General features: G+C 50.2%; 1 long non-coding RNA gene across 2 annotated transcripts in view; it reads right to left on the bottom strand.

The window, feature by feature from the left end:
• Window positions 1–2,366: 2,366 nt before the first annotated feature.
• The window catches only part of LOC141172554 (uncharacterized), a 55,827-nt gene continuing 36,377 nt past the window's right edge, over window positions 2,367–21,816 (bottom strand). For both annotated transcript variants that reach the window (XR_012252487.1, XR_012252488.1), the window contains exon 3: window positions 2,367–3,296. This is a non-coding gene — a long non-coding RNA (uncharacterized lncRNA). The remainder of the gene's footprint in view (window positions 3,297–21,816) is intronic.

Raw genomic sequence — 21,816 nt, 5'->3', positions numbered from 1 at the left:
ACCTGTGGGGAGCCGCACCAACTAAGCTGCCTGATCACCGGCCTCAGAGGATTGTAGCAGCGCTGGTGATCCTCATCAGACACCACGGGTGGCGTCACAAACTTTCCCTATCCCATACACCTTTCCCCCAATTCCTTGCTTTTAAGAGTGACCCCAGGGTACGTCCCCGGGAGCCGGCCACCTCAGCGTTCCCAAAACCAACAACAAGGCCCGGGCGCCGAGTCGTCCCCATCCCCTGGGCGCGTCATCCACTACTTGGACAACCACTTCTTGATCTAAATGTTTGGCCCCAATAAAATAAAAAAGCTTATACTCACCTCCCGTGCCGGCGCCGTTCCAGCTGTGTCAGCTCAGTGGTGGTCCAAAGCTCAGTTGTTTTTTTGTTTTTTTTAAACAAACTAGCCAGGAGATAGGAGTTTTTCCAGACTGGAAAACCCCTTAAAGTGCATGGAGCCTTTAATATAAAAAGTGGCCAAATATTGGCAAACAGGCGACTAGCTGATATATATGGGGGTCTTCCAAAAGATCGTGCAATTGGAATTTCAACACCTAGTCCTTTTTTTTCAGTTGCCAATGGAGTCTGGCAGCGTCTCTCTCCTCTCACCCATTGAAAACACATGAACGCTTGGCTGGTAACCATTTGGAGTATGCCCAGCTTAGGTGCGGTCTACAATCTATATCTTTTATTGCTCCTGGTAGCTGAAATTTGAAATATGGAGCCTCATACAGAAAAGTATTCAAGGTCTTTGGGACCATCTTTTTTTGACCACAAGGTCTCGGTTGTTTTCTTCCAGACACTTTTGTAGCAATGGAGGGTGGCTGAAATGGCCGAACCTCTACTTAAAAGGCATATCCGAATCCTAATTGGCCGTATAATGGGCACCTGGGTGGATCTCGTCATCGATGGCATATTTTATTTTGTATAGGAACAGCCTGCTTTTAAGAAATAGTCAATAATGCTTTCATAATCCTTGTCTGTTCTTGGAAGGTTCATCAAGCTCATCCAGCGCATCATAAAACGAAATTATCGACAGATTGCATTCCATTTGCAGCTAATTACATGTTTCCAGTGAACCTGTTGAACTATGATGAGTGTCTGGAGCAGTGGGAGACAGATCCGGTAATCACAGAGCAACAGATGGCAGATTAAAGTGTTGCATAAAACATGTATTTTAATAACGAGAATAATTATTAATAATGCTGATGAAGCAAAATGCAACTAATAATGCAGGCCTTGAATAGTATGAACTATTCTAAATAGGGTCTTGATATATTTGTTGCTACATAATAGCTATAATTGACGGCATGAACCTTGATGGTAACCTGGACCGAGTGAAGAGAAGTGGGCAAGAACCAAGTGCAACAGAGTCATGGTTTACAAAACTGATTTTTAAATAATGTATATTTAATTCTTAGTTAATAGAGGGGGTCAAGAACAACAATTTTTAGGCAGAATAGAGAAGAAGGGCTACAAAGAGTTTTTGGACTGAAAGCCCTTTTATTTAAATGGAAATTGTGTGATGCTTAATTTTTCCTGATACCTTTGGCCCATATGAAAAGACCATTACTAATAAAAACCTATGGTAATTGGGGCCCTTTTGGAGATTTTGCATTGGGCCCAAGAGCTCTAAATGATGCCACTACTTTGCAGCCAAGCACCATGACACAGTATCATTGTGGCTGGATGCCAGGAGGCTAGCAACAATAAACTAGAAATTTTAAAAGCTATAGCCGGATTTAACCCATGTGAAATATATTTTTGATGCCAGTGTATTATAGGTCATATGTCTGCAATCTTAATTCCTTCACACATTTTCTGGCTCCCCTGATATGTAGTTTGCAGCCTGATCTAGGTTTCCCTTGTGGGAGTGTCTCTTTGAGTAATATAGGTTGGATATGAGCTCTATGTGTATCCAGTGTGCTGCTGTGTCATCAGCTCATATCAGCACAGCTTCTATCCTACTCTTGTTTGCTCGCCATTGGTTTTCTTCCTTTTCTATAGCCCTCTGACTCGCCCCCTGGGCCGTGGGGCACTCGGATCCGGGCAATAGGGAGCGATGGGAGTAGTAGTGGCAACCCGGTTCCGTGGCTCAGGGTGGTCAGGCCAGTGGTAGTCCGTTATATTGATTATGTCCGACTACGCCACCCGTGGATTGCGGTTATTAGGAACCGCCGCTGCATGCAGACCGCTGGGGCTGATGAGGTGTGCAGCTATGGTAGTGTGACTCCCCACGGGAAGAGTGCGGCCCCAGGGCAGTATAGTGGATGGTGGGAGTGATGGTAGTGCTGGAGGAGCAAGGAGCACACAGACAACAGGTTGCAGTCCAGGGTCTTTACTAAACAGGTAAACTGACCCACAAACAGTCCCAGCTAGGAGGGGACCTGGATGTCTGAGAGCAACGGGGAAATTGGCCCTGGTCAGGGTGAGGGTGTAGGCCTACCGTGCTTTCTGCGCTCCTTCTGACTATCTCCTCCTGATAGGATAACAGCCCACGTTTCCGAGCTTTCCGTGCTTTCTCGCCTGTATGGCCTGCGACGTGGGTTCCTTTTTGCTCCCAGCCTTGTACGGCTTTACTGGTCCAGGCTTTTTAGGCCAAGGAATGTACAGTCCCTTGCGGACTGGTTCTCTGCTGGAGGATGTGGAATCCTTCCAGCCTCAGACACCAAAGTCTGGTAAAGTTAAGTCTTTATCTGCCAAGACAGGCTCTCTTCGCCTCTTGTCTCTGGCTTGTGGCTCTCTCCTACTGCCACACTTCCTCTTAGGTGCAATCAACTTTCTGTCCCTGCTCCACTCTGGGACATGTCTCAAAGCTGAGACAGGCAATCCAGTTCTCTCTAACCCTGTCCCCAGTACCAGCTTTTATAGGGGCAGCCTGCTCCCCCTACTGGCCTGAGACAGGAGGCATTGCATGCTAATGTTCCCCTAACCAGAGAACCTCCCCCTTGCTCTCAGACACAGCTTTAATTACACTTGTGGCATCCAGGTAGGGTGACACATTCCCCCCTAGTGAAATTTAGTACTCCGGGACTAAACAGTAAACAAAGACAATATGCATAACAATAAAACATTAATAGACAGACGACGCACAAATTGAGTTCTTAAGGTCACAGTGTGGTCTGTGACCAGGTGTCCATATCACCAACACAACGGGGAGCCTTAACCAGGTGGCGGTCTGTCCTACCCCAAGTCCTTCACAGTCTTAGTTCATTCCTGGGTTAGGCTCCGAACGCAGTCCATACAAGGTCCCGGTTATAAAAGTCCATAACCTGTGAGTCCTTACGGTTGCTGCAAGAGACTGAAACACAGAATTACTGAACATGCATGTAACTTGGCAAACAATTCAACATTTGGCAACAGGGTTATTTACAATTTTAGTGCGCTCTATATTCTCCAGCGAGCGGGTATCTGCCCCTTTGTGCTCCTGGTTGACCTCCTTAACCCACTGTCTGGTGGTGGACCAACCTGGTTTTCCCCACTAGCGTTAGGGGTACAGCTACCAGCTGGGTGTACAGGTAGGGCAGGCAGCTGTCTGCGGGTCCTTTGGCTTACCGCAGGCATGGCAGGCTCACTGTCAGCAGAGGGTTGACTCTCCTGGGCTGCTGGAACAGGCTCTTCTGCCTCTGGAACCGCTTGCTCCTCTTCACCTTCCGGCTCTGGTGTTGGTTGTTGCTGTGCCGGTTGCAGGAAATGCAGGACGGGTACCACTATAGCATCATTTATGCGAGTCCAGGACTGAGGGAACTCTCCGAGAACGGTGCTGATCATTTCTTCCTTGTCCTCTGCGGGTTCAAGGTCACTCTGATCCTCTTCTGCACTACGGAGTTGCTCGGGGCACCTTTTGAGGTGGTCTCTGGAGACGACACTAGTGGTTTCTCCTCCGTCCTTGGTGATCACGCACACCTTCGGGTTGTCATGATCAGACTGCAGTACGGTGTAGGGTTCCCTTTCCCACTGGTCGTCCAACTTATGTAGCCTTCTTTTTCGCTTTAGGACTTGCTCACCAGGTTCTAGGGGACTAGCAGGGGCGTGTTGATTGAAGAGTCTTTCTTGCTTCTCTCTCACCTGGGCCAGGCTCTTCTCCACACTCTCCTGTACCTTCTTGTACTGCAGTTGCCTTTCCGTATCCCAGTCCGCATCCGGGGAGGTGTCCTCAGGTATTAGGACTCCCATCTCCAGGTCTACGGGCAGCTTACCTGGTCTAGCTCGCATCAGGTAAGCCGGGGTGCAGTTTGTAGCATTCACCGGGATATTGTTGTACATGTCTACCAGGTCCGGCAGTTTTTCTGGCCACAGGCTGCGTTCCTCCAGGGGCAACGTCTTCAGGAGATCAATGACTATATTGTTCATCTTCTCACACATCCCGTTGGTTTGGGGGTGGTAAGGCGTTGTCCGAATCTTCTTACAGCCATAGAGGTTGCAGAACTCCTGGAAGATTTCAGCTTCAAACGCTGGACCCTGGTCTGTCAGGACCTGTTCCGGATACCCGTGTGGACGGCAGAAGTATTGCTGGAAGGCTCGGGCCGCTGTTTGGGCTGTCAAGTCCTTTACCGGGACCACCACTAGAAAACGGGAATAGTGGTCCACGATTGTCAGGGCGTAGATGTATCCGGACCGGCTTGGAGCCAATTTGACGTGGTCCAGAGCTACCAGCTCAAGAGGCTGCGTGGTGACGATGGGCCTCAAGGGTGTCTTCTGGCTGGTACGGTCCTTCCTCCTTAGGTGACAAGGGCCACAGTCTCTGCACCATTTTTCCACAGCTCCTCTCATGCCGACCCAAAAGAACCTTCCTCTTAGTAGGAACTCCAGTTTCTTCCAACCGAAGTGTCCTGCTCTGTCATGGTAAGCTCCCAGGACCATAGCTGCATCTCGCCTTGGGACCACGACTTGCCAGGTCAGCTCGTGCGTCCGGTGGTTGACAATCCTTCTGCACAACTTGCCTTCGTAGAGGAACAGCTTGCTCTTCTCCTTCCATAGCTGCTTGGCTTCATCTGGGGCATCTGGATCTAGGCGGGCGTCTTCCCGGGTCAGCAGATCTTTCACCAGGCGGACTGCAGGGTCACTATCTTGGGTCTCGGCCCAGCTGTGGTGAGGTAGGGGATTCATCATCACAGTTGTTAGATCCTCCTCCTTCACGCGGTGAGAGTGTTGAGCGGCTCCATACCGGTGAAACGCGGGGAGTTCTACCTCTTCCAGCTCTTCTGGGTCTTCGTCACCTTCAGGTAAGTGAGGCATTCTTGATAGGGCGTCCGCGTTGGCGTTGGTTTTGCCTGCCCGGTACTTGATCAGGAAGTCATAGTTGGAGAGACTGGCCATCCACCGCTGTTCCAGGGCACCCAGTCTTGCATTGTCCAGGTGTGTCAACGGGTTGTTGTCCGTGTACACGGTGAACTTTGCGGAGGCCAGGTAATGCTTGAAGCGTTCCGTCACGGCCCACACCACCGCCAAGAATTCTAGCTTGAAGGAGCTGTAATTCTCCGGGTTCCTTTCGGTGGGCCTCAGCTTCCGGCTGGCGTATGCGATCACCCTTTCTCTGCCCTGTTGGTTTTGGGACAGTACGGCTCCCAGTCCCACATTACTGGCATCTGTGTGGAGAATGAAAGGCTGGCCATAATCAGGGTAGGCCAGGATCTCATCCCCAGTGAGGGCCAACTTTAGCTGGCGGAAGGACTCCTCTTCCGGTTTATCGCACTTGAAGGGTGGCTTTTGACTTCTGGACTTGGACTGTCCGATCAGGAGGTCCTGCATAGGAGCTGCCATCTTAGTGAACCCGGGGATGAACCTTCGGTAGTAGCCTACCAACCCGAGAAACTGTCTCACCCATTTGATGTTCGAGGGGCTTGGCCAGCTCTTGATTGCCGTGACCTTGTCAGGGTCGGGGGCCACTCCTTCCGCGCTTACCACGTGCCCTAGGTACTGGACCTTTGGTTTCAGCAGGTGACACTTCGATGGTTTTACCTTCAGGCCATAGCCTGCCAGGGCTTCGAACACCTCGGCCAGGTGCTTTAGGTGGTCCTCGTAGGTTTTCGAATAGACGATCACGTCGTCCAGGTAAAGGAGGACCGTCTCGAAGTTTCGGTGCCCTAGACAGCATTCCATCAGCCGCTGGAAGGTCCCTGGTGCGTTGCAGAGCCCGAAAGGCATACAGTTGAATTCGCTCAGTCCCATCGGGGTGGTGAAGGCGGTCTTCTCCTTGTCAGCCTCTGCCACAGGAACCTGCCAGTACCCGCTAGTAAGGTCCAAAGTAGAAAAGAAGTTAGCAGATTTTAGTGCGGCTATAGACTCTTCTATTCTAGGCAGCGGATATGCGTCTTTGTGGGTGATACGGTTGATTTGTCTATAGTCCACGCACATTCTCATGGTGCCGTCTTTCTTTTTGACCAGAACCAAGGGGGCTGCCCAGGGGCTACAGCTGTCTCTAATGACCCCAGCTTCTTTCATCTCCCTTAGCATACCCTTGGCGTTCTGATAATGTGCAGGGGGTACAGGTCTGTGCCTCTCTTTTATTGGTGGGTGGCTCCCTGTGGGGATGTGGTGTTCTATCCCTTTTACTCTGCCGAAGTCTAGCGGGTGCTTACTAAAGACTCTCTCGTACTCCTGTACCACCCGGTAGACTCCTTGTTTTTGGTGCAGGGGAGTGGAGTCAGCACCCACGTGGAGTTTCTGGCACCAGTCCTCCTTTTGTTTCTGGGAGCCATTACCCTCCGCCTGAGGAGATGGAGGCAAGGGTTCCACGGCCCTGATAGCTTGGTGTTCGACAACAAACAGTTTGGCGAGTGTAGCGTACCTGGGTAAGTGTACTTCCCTCTCCCCAATGTTGAGGATGCGGACGGGCACCCTCCCATGACGGACATCAACCACCCCCCGGGCTGTCAAAATGGTGGGCCTGCTCTCTGAGTACACGGGTTCTACCATGGCTTGGTAGTCTCTACCTCTCAACCCGATTGCAGTCCGACACCAGATCATCATTTCACTTTTGGGAGGCATGGAAATGGGGAATGGATCACTGAGTCTTACGCTACCGATCTCACCACCAGACAGTTCTACCTGCTGCCGTCTCATCAGGGCTTTTATCTCCTTGTTGAGGACTCTCTGTTGGCTGGAACTAGCATTCACCGCCACCTGTTGTAGAATTACAATTACTTCTGAAAGACCATTTTCAATTACGTTAGTACCCACAGTTATTTTAGGGTGACTTTCACGACAGTCAATGTCCACAATAATCACTCCCTGTGCCGGCAGTTCAACTTTACCAATTTTAATGGTCATCTCCTTGAACCCCATCTGCGGCACGGGTAAGCCATTACTGGCGATGATGCTCAAGTTACTGTCTGGATACCGTGTGATATCAGCATCAGTCCAATACTGCTTAAAAAGTACATAAGGGATAGTGGTTACTTGCGACCCAGTATCCAACAAGGCACTCATGGGGATACCGTCCAGCACCATGGGTAAAACCGGGCGCCCCCCAACGTACTTATCACGCCAATTATAAGGGCCTGGTGATCTTATGCCTGGGGGTCGGCCCTCTGCCCCAGGTTGGACCCGTTTAAATTACAGTACCTGGAAATGTGTCCGGGCTGGTTGCATCGACGGCAAATGGGCTGTCCATCCTCTGCGTAGCGGTCTGTGGGCCTCCCTCGGAACGACGGGATCCTCCTCTGTCGACGCCACGGGACATCCTCCGGACTTGAAGCCAGCTCGATGGGTCTTGACGGGTCCACTTGCAACGCCTGGACGGTCCTGGTCAACGCCGCGACGCTCCTGGTCAGCTCCTGGACTTGGTGGTGCAGGCCTTTCGACGGGGCTTGGTTCAGGGCCTGTGCATCAGCCTCCACGGAGTCCATAGAGGAGGGCGCCGCCTCCTGGTGGTAGGTGATAGCAGGGCGCCGGGGGTTTATAGCGCCACTGGTTGCAGATTCACGGAGCACCCTTATGGCCCTGTCCTTAAATTGGGCAAAGGTCAGGTCGGGGTTCTGAAAGAACATGAGGCGCAGCTGAGCCCTGTGGGCACTGGACAGCAGACCTTCTATGAATTGTTCTGTTAGCAGCTTATCGGTTTCTTGCACACTGCCAGGGTCAGTTTGTTGAATAGCCCTCAAGGCTTCCTGCAGATTTAGGGCATAGTCTCTGATGCTGTCCTGTGCCCGCTGCTTACATCCATAGAACCTCATTTTAATTTCAGCGGAGGTACGTGTGTCAAAGGTACCCCGCAGCCGGGCCAGAATGTCCTTCACAGTCCTTTTCTCCTCAGTGGGCTATGATTTTACCTCCTGCTGGGCTGCGCCAGTTAACTGCCCTGTTAATATGCTGACCTTCTGTTCCTCTGTCAGGGGGTAAACCTGGAACAAACTGTATAGCCTTTCCTTGAAGTCAGTTAGGGCATGGGGCTCCCCTGAGTATTTGGGCAGCCAGGCCGCTCCAGGGATGTAGGGCAGGGAAAAGGGCATCACCGCTGCTGCAGCTGCGTTGGTGGTAGTGGGCGCCTCTGTGTCCGACATCTTTCCACCCCCTAGTGGACCGTGGCCTACCTTCCGACGATCCTCTTCTGTAGGCCGCGGCTCCGCTGCTCCTGCTATGGATGAGGACCTGGCGTCGCGTCCTGATGACGTCAGCGTCGCTCTCTCTCCCTTCCAGGACCTTGCGCAGCGTAGGTGCGTGGGGCGGAGCTTCGGATCTCGCGCGGTTTTGACGTCCACGCCCCTCTTCTTCCCGCGCGGCGTCCTGAAGATGGCGTCCGATGGCGGGAAGCCGGCAGAAGACGGCGGGAAACGGTCCAAGATGGCGTCTGATGGCGGGAATCGGCTCCGGATGGCGGGAAACGACTCCGGACGGCGGGAAACTTCGCCACAGGTAAGTTACAAAAGTCTTTTTCAGGCACGCAGTACCCGGTGGTTGCGGGCACGAAATCCTGCTGACTACGCCAAAGCTGACTCGCCCCCTGGGCCGTGGGGCACTCGGATCCGGGCAATAGGGAGCGATGGGAGTAGTAGTGGCAACAGGGTGGTCAGGCCAGTGGTAGTCCGTTATATTGATTATGTCCGACTACGCCACCCGTGGATTGCGGTTATTAGGAACCGCCGCTGCATGCAGACCGCTGGAGCTGATGAGGTGTGCAGCTATGGTAGTGTGACTCCCCACGGGAAGAGTGCGGCCCCAGGGCAGTATAGTGGATGGTGGGAGTGATGGTAGTGCTGGAGGAGCAAGGAGCACACAGACAACAGGTTGCAGTCCAGGGTCTTTACTAAACAGGTAAACTGACCCACAAACAGTCCCAGCTAGGAGGGGACCTGGATGTCTGAGAGCAACGGGGAAATTGGCCCTGGTCAGGGTGAGGGTGTAGGCCTACCGTGCTTTCTGCGCTCCTTCTGACTATCTCCTCCTGATAGGATAACAGCCCACGTTTCCGAGCTTTCCGTGCTTTCTCACCTGTATGACCTGCGACGTGGGTTCCTTTTTGCTCCCAGCCTTGTACGGCTTTACTGGTCCCTTCGGTTGTGGCAGGGCCTCCAGGTTTCTTAGGCCAAGGAATGTACAGTCCCTTGCGGACTGGTTCTCTGCTGGAGGATGTGGAATCCTTCCAGCCTCAGACACCAAAGTCTGGTAAAGTTAAGTCTTTATCTGCCAAGACAGGCTCTCTTCGCCTCTTGTCTCTGGCTTGTGGCTCTCTCCTACTGCCACACTTCCTCTTAGGTGCAATCAACTTTCCGTCCCTGCTCCACTCTGGGACACGTCTCAAAGCTGAGACAAGCAATCCAGTTCTCTCTAACCCTGTCCCCAGTACCAGCTTTTATAGGGGCAGCCTGCTCCCCCTACTGGCCTGAGACAGGAGGCATTGCATGCTAATGTTCCCCTAACCAGAGAACCTCCCCCTTGCTCTCAGACACAGCTTTAATTACACTTGTGGCATCCAGGTAGGGTGACACACCTCCACGAGACCGTAGACGCTTTAACCACTCTCCACAGTGTAGAGATGTATACAACACCTTCCTCTCTTTGTTGTTCTCTCTTAAGGTTCATTTAAGCGACCGACAAGTTGCAGGATACATCTGACGATTACTAACATTTTACCGATTGGAGGTCATTTGAGTGCCTGTTTAAACAGGCAGACCAAAGTAAACTATTTGGACTGAGCCCTCTTATAGGCAGCCATGGTTCTCGGCAGTGAAAATGATTACTTTTTGTGCTGCACAAAAAATTATTTCACCTGATGAATGAGTGTTTGGTTGCTCATTCATCGGGTGATTGGAAGCCTGTTTACACAGCAAGATAATTGTGAAACATTTTTAATGAAGACCATTTAAAAAGTCGCTGAATTTTTCATTTAGGAATCAAATAGGCAATACAAAAAATTATGTGTGAAGGCAGACATCTATTGTAAGCTTTGATATTTTGTTAAAAAATATACACCATAAAGCTGACCAATTTAACAAAATGTGACCTACTCTCAGACAATCTCAGTAACATCAGACAGCACAGCAACCTAAGGAGGTAATCATCATATGATGGCCAAAAAAGCAATGGTGCTGTTTTTGCAGTATAATGATGCCCAACATGACCAAAACTCAATGGACCCCATTATGGCCAATGGGTTTCTTTTGAGACAGATTTGGCACTGCCGTCATTGTCATTCTTCTGTAAAGGTGAGTGCAGTTGTGAACCAAGCCTTAGCCTGGGAAGAGGTTCACAAGGCTACAATGAAAGAGGAAAAAGTGGGAGGTATGGTAGTGAAAAGAAGGTTAACAAAAACAGAATTCAGCTAATCCTGTTTGATCTAGAAGACGATCTGCTCCTCATTATTCTAGAAAAATAAATCCTTCTATGCATCCCCTTTGTGTCATCGCTGATTTCTATCCAGTAACGTTCTATCTAGACCTGTGAAGGAGCATCTCATGGCTTTATCCATGCACTAAAGATACAAATGCTGTAAAGCTCCCTGAGTATACAGTATGTATCCATACACCCATTCACCCTACCCTGTTCTTTTTGCCTCCATCTGAGGCCATGGATGCCACTGTATGCTTATACAATCTGAAATATTGGAGCCAGAGGTCGGAGGTATTAGTCTGTAAATACATCAGATCTATATATCTGATGTACACTGTAAATGAAGATCAGTGATACACAATGGTGGGTCAGTGATGCGGTCAGTGTCTGGAACCTGGCGGTTAATGATACAGTCAGCGCCTGGTACCTGGCAGTCAGTGTCTGGTACCTGGTGGTCAGCGCCTGGTACCTGGCAGTCAGTGTCTGGTACCTGGTGGTCAGCGCCTGGTACCTGGCGGTCAGTGTCTGGTATCTGGTGGTCAGCGCCCGGTACCTGGCGGTCAGTGTCTGGTACCTGGCGGTCAGTGATACAGTCAGTGCCTGGTACCTGGCGGTCAGTGATACAGTCAGTGCCTGGTACCTGGCGGTCAGTGATACAGTCAGAGCCTGGTACCTGGTGCTCAGTGATACAGTCAGAGCCTGGTACCTGGCGGTCAGTGATACAGTCAGTGCCTGGTACCTGGCGGTCAGTGATACAGTCAGTGCCTGGTACCTGGCGGTCAGTGATACAGTCAGAGCCTGGTACCTGGTGCTCAGTGATACAGTCAGAGCCTGGTACCTGGCGGTCAGTGATACAGTCAGTGCCTGGTACCTGGTGCTCAGTGATACAGTCAGAGCCTGGTACCTGGTGCTCAGTGATACAGTCAGAGCCTGGTACCTGGCGGTCAGTGATACAGTCAGAGCCTGGTACCTGGCGGTCAGTGATACAGTCAGTGCCTGGTACCTGGTGCTCAGTGATACAGTCAGAGCCTGGTACCTGGTGCTCAGTGATACAGTCAGTGCCTGGTACCTGGCGGTCAGTGATACAGTCAGTGCCTGGTACCTGGCGGTCAGTGATACAGTCAGAGCCTGGTACCTGGTGCTCAGTGATACAGTCAGAGCCTGGTACCTGGCGGTCAGTGATACAGTCAGAGCCTGGTACCTGGCGGTCAGTGATACAGTCAGTGCCTGGTACCTGGTGCTCAGTGATACAGTCAGAGCCTGGTACCTGGTGCTCAGTGATACAGTCAGTGCCTGGTACCTGGCGGTCAGTGATACAGTCAGTGCCTGGTACCTGGCGCTCAGTGATACAGTCAGAGCCTGGTACCTGGTGGCCAGCGATGTGATCAGCACCTGGTATTCAGCATCTGGAACCTGTCGGTCAACGATGCGGTCAGCGTCTGAAACATGGCGGTCAGTGATAAATGACCAACTTAAATGGAATCTGTCAGTAGGGTGAACCCTCCTAAGTCATTTATATGGGCATGTAGGTCATATGAAGTTGAAGAAAATGAGACCTTGATATCTGCAATCCGATGTCTTATTTCAGAGAAATCCATTTTTTTTAAATATGTAAATGAGCTGTTAAAAATCTATTGGCCGGCCATAGATCTGCCTGAGACTCCGCCTCCAGAGCTTATTTTAAATGAAAGGGGGCGTTACCAGTGTGAGACATGTAGATCAGTAGAGCGGAATGTCAGTTGAAATTTAAATGTAATCTCTTGATACTTTTGATTCCAGGAGTGACAAGCAGCTGTCAGAGATTTCTTGTATCGGCTTTCTCCCCTTTGCCCATCGAAAACACATTAATTCTCAGCTAAATTTACCGTTAGGCAGTTTAGGTCTGTGCCACATGGTGATTCTCTGGGACACAGTTCATGCTTTGCATGGAAATGATAAATCAGTCAAAGAAATCTTCCTTCTCTTGTAATGTGTGAATTGGCCTTCTACAAATACCAATGGAAAATATATGCTAAAAAAAATAAAGTAATTAATCACCTCTTAATCACTTCATTCCTCAGGCGTTTATCTATTACATTCAGTTTAATCAGAGAATTATATTCAAAACAGAATGTAATAGATGAACGCCTGAGGAATGGAACAGATACCTGTAAACAATACATAAAGAGCTCGGATACAGCCTGGGGCGCAGGACGCCTGTGGTTAATGAATAAATAGCAAATTTCAACCCAATGGGGAAACATCACAATTTAAGAACAAATGCTAATGATTTTTATGAATTTAGAAACGTTTCTGATTATTTGGAATTGAAAAGTATATAATTGTCTGAATCTAGTAATACATGTAGAGGTGCAATAACACAAGGTAAAAAATTTGTAGTCCTCGGCGACTGAGGGGGGCCTATAGCTATAGTATAAAAGTACATGACAGCTGGGGAGATGGCACCTTCTATGGATGATAGTAGAAGAGAAAAAGCATAGAGCCTAAGGCACAGAGCAAAATGTTCGTTATGCATTGCCGTACCCGTAACATTTAACTCCTAAAAATGAATACATATCACACCCTGGACTAATAAAAAAGATGCACAGGGACATCAGTCACTGTATAGGTTAAGTGAGGACACTATGAAATAATGGACAGATCATATATACAACCACAATTCCAAAAAAAGTTGGGACACTGTGTAAAATGAGGAGGAAACAAGAATGCAATGATTTGGAAATCTCTTATAGCCATATTTTATTCAAACAGAATATAGAACACAGATCAGAAGGTTAAAAATATTTTTTTCATATGAAGTGAAAAATATCTAACTGATTTAGAAATTGGTAGCAGCAACACATCTCCAAAAATTTGGGACAGGGTTAACAAACGGTTGGAAAAGTAAGTGGTACTAATGAAAAGGGTCGGTCACTTTTCAATTAAGTCACATGACTGTATGAAAAGCGCATGTTAGAGAGGCAGAGTCTCTCAGATGCAAAGATGGTCAGAGATCGCCAATCTGAACAACTACATCTAAAAATTGTGCCGCAATTTAAGAAACCTGTTCCCCAACATAAAATTGCAAAGGCTTTGAATATCCCACTATCTACAGCGCACAATATCATCAAAAGAGTCAGAGATTCAGAAGATGCAAAGAAGAATCCATATATCAACACAATCCAGAAATGCTGCCGACTGCTCTGGGCCAAAGCTTATTTAATATGGACTGAAGCAAAATTAAAAATTGCTTTGTGATCATGTAAGGAGATGAACATACTACCTATGTCCCCCCCTTGTAGACAAGAGTATTGTAATGATGTATAATGTGAATTGAGATATGCGTTATTAGTGTTGGTGTTGTATTCTGCCCGACAGTAGGGAGAGTAAGGGTTAATAACTGGGACTAGAACAGAGTGGATGGGGCTAAAGTTCAGGGACAGAGACAGTTTCCTGTCAGGAAATCAGATAAGGCCCAGCTTGCCACAGAAGCTGACCTAAGATCTGACCAGTCAGCAGAGCCATATGACTTGGGTGTCCCTGATGTGAGTGGAGACTGATTCAGAGGATAGTGTGATCCTGAGTCAAGAGAGAGAGAAAGTCAGAGTGATCAACTGTAGACAGGTCCTGGGACAGGATGCCTAACAGTATGGTCCTGAGTTTATAACTCAGAGAGGTAACAGGCCAGGATGTAACAGAGAGTATGAGACAAAAAAGAGTGCCCCTGGCGGGAGTTCCAAGGCGTCAGGAGCAGAGAGGCTAAGTATCGGCAATATTAGCAAACTAGTTCCCTTGAGAGGGAATAGGACGCAGATCTGCTGGTTGAGAATAGGACTCTCACTAACTGAACTGTAGTACTGAGCTGAGTTGTGGTGAAGGCAGGAGAACCAGTGGAGAGAGAGGCCAAGCGAATTGATAGAAAGGAACTGAGACTGTGTGTGAAAATGTATTGTGAAGGAAACGTTCATCAAGCTGTGTACCCGTGTACATAATCAGCACAAATTTATCGTTCAGTAAAAGGAATATTTTTGACTGGTGGTCTCCCTCACTGAAGTCCTCAACACCTGGTCCTGGCGAACCGAAGTCACTGGCATCATGCTGCCTACAGGGAAATAGCGCCCCCATAGCACAAGTCCTCACACCCAGCCAGGACCCCCACTTTCATGTAACGTTCCGGGGTGTAAGAGACGAGTACCTCACCCACGGTTACCGCCCCGCGCCACATTACAGTCAGGTGAATCAAAATGTGAGTATCTTTATGGGAACCGCAGACACCTTGTCCTGAGGACTCCAGTGGAGAAGGACCATCCAGCTTATCAGCTTACAGTTCCGCATCTCTGATGGTATTGGGCTGCATTAGTGCCTATGGCATGGGCAGCTTACTCAAGAAAGGCACAGCCAGTGTTGAGTATTATATAGAGGTGTTAGAATAACATATGTTCCATCCAATCATGTCTATTTCAGAGACGGCCTTGCATATTTCAACAAGACAATGCTGAACCACATGCTGCATTCATTACAACTTCCTACTACCCCTTGAGAAAGAAAACAAAACGCGCGTTGGGGGCTGCGCTGTAATACTCAGGGGGAGTGTCCCACTTCTAAGAGGGTAAGACTATTTCAGCCATAGGCTATGAATATTGATCATGTGCATTTAATGAGTGGGGCTGCGTTTTTGATACTGTATATACACTGTGAATGATATACTTTTTCAATAGGGATTTTAAAAGAGCAACCCCACATTTGCAATTACCCATGTGGAGAGACTTACCCCCTATATACATTTAAATTGTATTTTTTGTTCTGTCATTTGTTTTTGGTTATTTGTTTCTATCTTTTTTTTGTGGTGTGTTTTGATGAACTCTATTTATTATAGCACTCTTGTGCCATATGTTAATTAAAAGTAAGGGGTGAATAACCCCTTTAATTTAGACAGTAGATTGTAGAATTTTTGAGAACTTGCAACATTTATTTCTTTCCTGTCTTGGCTCTAGTAATAGGAAAATGGTTTAGGAACGACAAGTGTCATGATTGTAGGATGTTTTGCAGGTATTGTCTTTCTTCTGCAGGCTGAACGTTCCATGGAAATACGCCTGGGGCTACATGGTCTTGACAGGCTGCCCTGTTTGTAGCACTTTTTTTTTCCGATAACAAGAAGCCTACGCCTATATGTACGATTACTCAATGCTCGCAGTCAGGCAAGTAATTGTTTAAGACTGGCTGAGATTTATGTATGGATAAAAATGGTGCTGCAGGTGGATTGTAAATCAGCTCCATAGTTAAGATCTACAGAGAAGATCCAAACAACTGACATTATTAATACACAAACTTTTATTCTGCACTGCTGGGCGTCAATGGAAACTCGTAGTGGCCAATTCGTCAATTTCCTCCAGAATTTTGGCATAAAACAGAATTGTCACAATTTTTTTGCAACTATTGTTTTGTTGAAAAGTGGGTATAACTTAGCTGGGAGGGGATGTGGCCGAGCGCGGTTGACTAATTCACCATAATTTCCATCACAAAAGTGGCCTAAATTATGACATAAATGCACGTCACTACCTGACTGGAGTAACATTTCTCGTGGAGGTGCACAGCAGCTGAAAATTGGCATGCAAAATATCAGTCTTGATTAATTAAGTTCACAACATCATATTGATAATGTGTGACGCTCACAGCCCTCCCTGGGAAATGGGGTACTCGGAACCGGGTCAGATGTTGGGGGGGGAGCAGTCGTGGCCTGGACCCGGTCTGTGCCCAGGGCCTTCACACTTAAAAAAAGAAGGTGGTACGGGCGTACGGGTTGAGTGGTTCTATTGACTACGCCACCTGTGGTACCTGGTGAAGGCCACCAGCGCTGCTGCAGTCCTCTGAGGCGGGATGTTGTAGCAGCCATCGTTGATACTGCTCCACACAGGCGGAAAAGGGCCTCAGGGCAGAGACAAGGATGGAGGGAGTCGTAGTGTAGGATGTCTGGTGCTACGTGGTGCGCTGCGGTGCAGAAATAAAGAGTCCGGAGGCCATAGGGGTTGACTTCCAGGGTTTTTACTCATGGTGGAGAGTACAGCTGCAAGGTTTCTCCCTGCTCCTCACGGAGTTCTGCGGTCACCAGGGATGGGATCCGACAACCTCCGAGTTATTCAAGTGCTTAATCAGGACCCCGCACCAGAGTGTTCCTAGACTTCAGACCGAGTCCTTTGCTGTCTGTGTGTGTGTAGATAGGCCAGGTCTCCCTCTGGACTACGCTCAGAAAAAGGGTACGGGTGGCAGTTCCGCTCCTTCCGTTACCCGGTGGGATCCTCAGGGCCTGCCGGGCTTCCCTGACTAGGACGTAGAGTAGCAGAGTCAGGAGTCGGGGGCCGGTACCCCTCTTGCAGCCGGAATCCCTCTGACTAGGCCAGAATAGGGAGGACAGGTGGCGTATACCGCTCCGTCTGCATCCCCCTGGGATCCTTTTGCGGTGGAGCTACACTCCTAAGCTCCAGGCCTTCTTGGTCATGGTCCTTGACCAGGTTTGAGACATTCGTTTACTCCAACCTGCCCCTCGACTCAAGGCCAGGGTACGAGGGCCGTGTTTTCATCCGCTGCAGGTTCATCCAGAAGCCAAGTTCAGGGGTGGAGATGACAATCAAAGAACCATGAGCCCAAGATGGCTGTTTATTAAATATGAAATATTAAGTGTCACTAAAATGTGAATCCTCCACCCTCACCCTCTACATGGTTCCCCCTATCTTTTGTTTCCCCAGTCTCCCTTTTTCCAGTAGGGGCAGCACTCTAGTGCCTACTAGCCCCCTCTGGTGGAAGAAGTGTGGTGTTGGATGTGGAGGTGGGGTCCTGATCATTGCACCGTTCTTACCTCGAAGGAGGAACACCACACCCCATTGAAGAAGTGCAGCATCCCTGTGGCAGTCGAACCCTCAGGGGCGCCACAATAACATGGCAGATAAAGGCACAGGTAAGTTCTCCATTGCTTGCTCTCTCATTACAAAACTTCCAATATATATGGCTCTATGACACAGGGAAGTTGAGGTGGAGAGTCACAACAAGTCAGCTATATTATTTAGATTAGATATAGTAAGGAAGACCTTAAAGAGGACTTGTAACTTTCTCAAAATAATTCAGTTAAATATGTTGTAAAAATCCCTGAGCTCCTCTGATTCTGACGCTCTTTTCCGTTTTGTGCTGCGTCTTTTGTTGCTTTTGGAGTCCAGTATGTGAAATCTCTGTTTGCAGAGTTAATGGTTGTTTCTTCAGAGTCTTCTCTGGGAGTGTGCACTTTAATCCCTCTCTCCCAAATGCTGCAAATCAACGTTTGGCAGGTGATCTACTGTAGCAGTCACAGATGCTGTCGAGTTGTGATTGGCAGCATCTGGAAAGGAGAGGTAAAAGAGCACGACCCCAGAAGAAACTCTAGAGAAACATCCAGTTGGACTGAAAGCAGAGATTTCACATACTGCAGTCCAAAAGCAACAAATGGGAATATTTCTGCAATGGAGCGAAGCAGCATAAAACAGAAAAAAGTAGCAGAATCTGGGGAGCTCAGTGAATTTTTCCAAGTTGTTGAACTCAATTTTTTTTGAGCAAGTGACAGGTCCTCTTTAATCTATTCACTGGAGTGGAAAGTGACTGAAAATCACATTTCTATGCTTGGGGGCCCAGTCCATCCATGTACAGCCTATCCATGGTAATGTGCATCATCTAATGCTTTATTTACAGTTTATAACATTATGTAACCACCTTGTTTTTAGAAGACCTTTCAAGTGTAAGGGGATTATCCAAAGTGCATTGCAGAAGAATATCTGGTATCATTGTAAGATATTGAATGTATGTCTTTGACGCACCCTCTGGGACATATTCCTTTTTTGAGGGGAATACCCGGCACCGGATCAGATGGGGGGTTGTAGTCTCCGAGCGGCTGTGACCCGGTCCCGTGCCCAGGGCGTCAAGCTAAGTGTTATGTGGCAGCTTTACAGATGTTACTAAAGTTCTTTTGTGTCGACTACGCCACCCGTTGTGATGCGGTCACTGTGGCCGCCGCTGCAGCAGGGTCCGCTGAGGCTGATGGTGGATGCGCAGCTTGGTGGGATCAACCCCAACGGGAGGGGTATAGCCTCAGAGGGGACAGGCGCAGAGGATGGGGGTTGTGGTGGTGCGATGCAGCCGGCAATGAAGACAGACTCGGGTTGTGCAGTTAAGGGTGTTTACTTACTGCTGATGTTGTACTGGTCACTCCAGCTGCTAGTGACCACCCGAGCCGTGCTGCGTCCACCAGGTCCTGGATCCGGCCAACCCCCAAACAAGTCCAGAGCGTGGCCCTGAGCTCTCCCTCTGTCCTTTCTTCAGCCGTCCCCACCAGTGATTCACCTAGGTCCAGCTCCCTCGGGCCTTCTTTTGGGACACCCTTGGCCCTGGGTTCCCTGACCCTTCATGTGGTGTGCCTTCGGGGTGAATGTGGTGGGTGACCGTGACAGACACTGCCCACGGTCTCCGGTCTCTGGCTGGGGAATGTCTTTGCCCCCACCAGCTTGGGTTCCGGTACCCTCTTGCTGACTCCTCACCCGGTGCTCTAATTTGGGTTCTTGGGTCCCTTCAGTCTTCCCCCTCTGGGTCTTTCTCTGCTCCACTCTCTCTCTCTCCAGGGCTGCTGTTTCCTTCTCTCTCCTCTCCAACTGACTTGTTCTCAGCGTCTGACCCTGATCTAAGTTGGTGCCCTCCTTATATATCCCTCTATGTGTGAGCTCAGGTGACCAGCACCCAATGAGCTCCTAACACTACCCAGACTGCTCCCCCTATCTGCCCCTACACTACATGGGATGTACCACCCCCCTCCCACTCCAGCCAGGAACAGGCTCGGTTGTACCTGCACATTTCTAAGTGGGAGTACCGTCGGCCTGCTCCTCTGGAATGGGATGTATGTAGTGCATGCAGTCTATCTGAGCTCAGTTCCACACTCCTTCCTTACCCGGGAGTGGAATATCACACCTCTGGGTTGAGGTGCAATACCCCTGTAGCAGCCGAATCCTCAGGGTGCTACATTCCCCCCTGGTAAATCACAGCACGTCCTCGGGCTGTAAGACATAAAACACCAAAACATACAAAATTTTTATATGAACATATAAAACATATAAACATTATATATATATAAAACTTTTTATATAAACATTCTCGTAGACTTCTCTTGTCTCTGGTTCCTCCTCCGGACACTGTGCAACGTGTGTCCGGGAAAAGTGCGACAGTCTCTTAGAAAATCTGGTTTTCTATAAAACCGGTAGGGGGCGCTTTAGGACGCGCAACTATATACAGGGAAGTTGGAAGTTGGCCGCTCTCAGTCCTCGGCCAGTTAGAGGAAAGGGAATGGCTGCTCACAGTCCTCAGCCTGTAGGATGAAGGGGTTTACGGGTAACAAGTTCACTCATACTGGTCCCAACGGGGACTTATTTTAGCAGCAACAGTTTCAGTTTCTATATACCCCGATTGGGTAACTATTTACAGCTCCTGCTCTGCCGCACTCAACGGCGTCTTCCTCCTGCTCTTTCTTGATATGATGTTTCTTCAGACCCGTCCGGGTCTTCTGGCTCCTCCTCCCCGTACCGCAACTCCTCCTCCGTCAAGCGGTGTACGTGGAGGGCGTAAGGTCCTTTGGCACACTTGTGCCGGGTGAAAGTGACCTCGTCTCCGACGTAGAGGTCACGGCCTTTGTGACCTTCCGGCAGGTGGGACTCGACGTCTCTGCGGGTCACAAAAACGTCACCGCGGTTGTTACGGTCCCGAATAAAGCCCCACCCATGCTGCGGGTTGAACTTTATCACTGTCCCGATGGTGCGGGGACAATGCGCTGCACGGGGGTTCCTCCTAGTCCGGCTCTTCTGCTCCGCGCTCTGGATTTGGGCCTGTTGTTCTCTGACCCGCCTCTCCTCCCGTTCTCTCTTAAACTCTGCCAGCTGTTGACGGCAACACTCTGTACGTTCAGCTGCGGCTGCCCGAGTTTCTCCGGTGAACCCCATCAAATCTTCTCCCGTGGGGTCCCACACGAATTGGGCTTCTGCTAGAGGAGGCGAGACCCGAGCCACGGGCTTCGGAGCCGGGATTAGGGGCTCACACAAGGGCCCTAGTCTTTGCTGCCGCTCCAGCTCAGGGTACCCTTCGGGCCAGATGAAGGGCCGCCCGTCCGGCCATGTGAGCTGGCCGAAGAGGTCCTCCCCCAGGTGTGGCACCCTAGGTATTGCGGGCGCGGGCGCGGTGGTGGTGGCGCCCGGGTTGCCCAGGCCTTGCGGCCAGGCCTGGGGCACCTGGAAGGTGAAGGGCACCGTTAGGACGGCGGCGCCCTGGGCTACCTGGCCTTGCGGCCAGGCCGGAGGGTCCGCGGAGGTAGGGGGCGCTGTTGGTGATGCGGCGCCCGGGGGTACTAGGCCTTGCGACCAGGCTGGTGGTAATTCCTGCTTTGTCACGCTCCGGGTCGGGGCGCGTGACGTCACAGGGGTCGCTGCAGCGGCTTCCGGTCGGGGCCTAGTCCATGGCGGTGACCTGGCGGCTACGGGCACAGCAGGGGGACTTTCGGGCTCTGCGACGGGGAGCTGGGGCAGGTAAGCGGTGTCACGGCTTGGGGTATAGGCGTCCCCTTTACCTGCCTCCATGCGTTCGGCTCCCTCCTCGGCGCCGTCTCCGGCCTTGGGTCCTCCTGCGCCATCCTCAGAGGCGGTCTGCTTCCTCTTCCAGGGTAGCGTGCTCCGTTGACTGGTCTCTGCTTGCTGGGTCATCTCCCGGCCCCACTCCGCCAGTATCTCGCGCTGTACCCGGGCCATCCTCCTTGCGAGGCCCTCCAGGGCAGTTTGTGCACACTCCCGGTCTCGGGGGAGCTGCGCTAGGATCTCCGCTAGACCTAGCGGGGTTGTGGACTCCAGCAGGCTCCTGACCATCGGGTCGGTGCTGCTCTGCTCTGTTTCCGGCAGGCTCCTGGCCAGCGGGCCGGTGCTGCTCTGCCCTCCTTCCTCGGTCTCTAGCAGACTCCTGGCCAGCGGGCCGGTGCTGTTCTGCTTTCTTTCCATCTCCGGGTGAGCTTCTCCGCTACTCCTTGT

Source organism: Phyllobates terribilis, unplaced genomic scaffold (genome assembly GCF_046119375.1).
Source record: "Phyllobates terribilis strain yellow unplaced genomic scaffold, ASM4611937v1 Scaffold_12__6_contigs__length_324123572, whole genome shotgun sequence".
In the NCBI taxonomy this organism is placed as follows: domain Eukaryota; kingdom Metazoa; phylum Chordata; class Amphibia; order Anura; family Dendrobatidae; genus Phyllobates; species Phyllobates terribilis.
The sequence above is the reverse complement of the archived record's forward strand: the minus strand, read 5'-3'. Positions and strand labels throughout refer to the sequence as shown.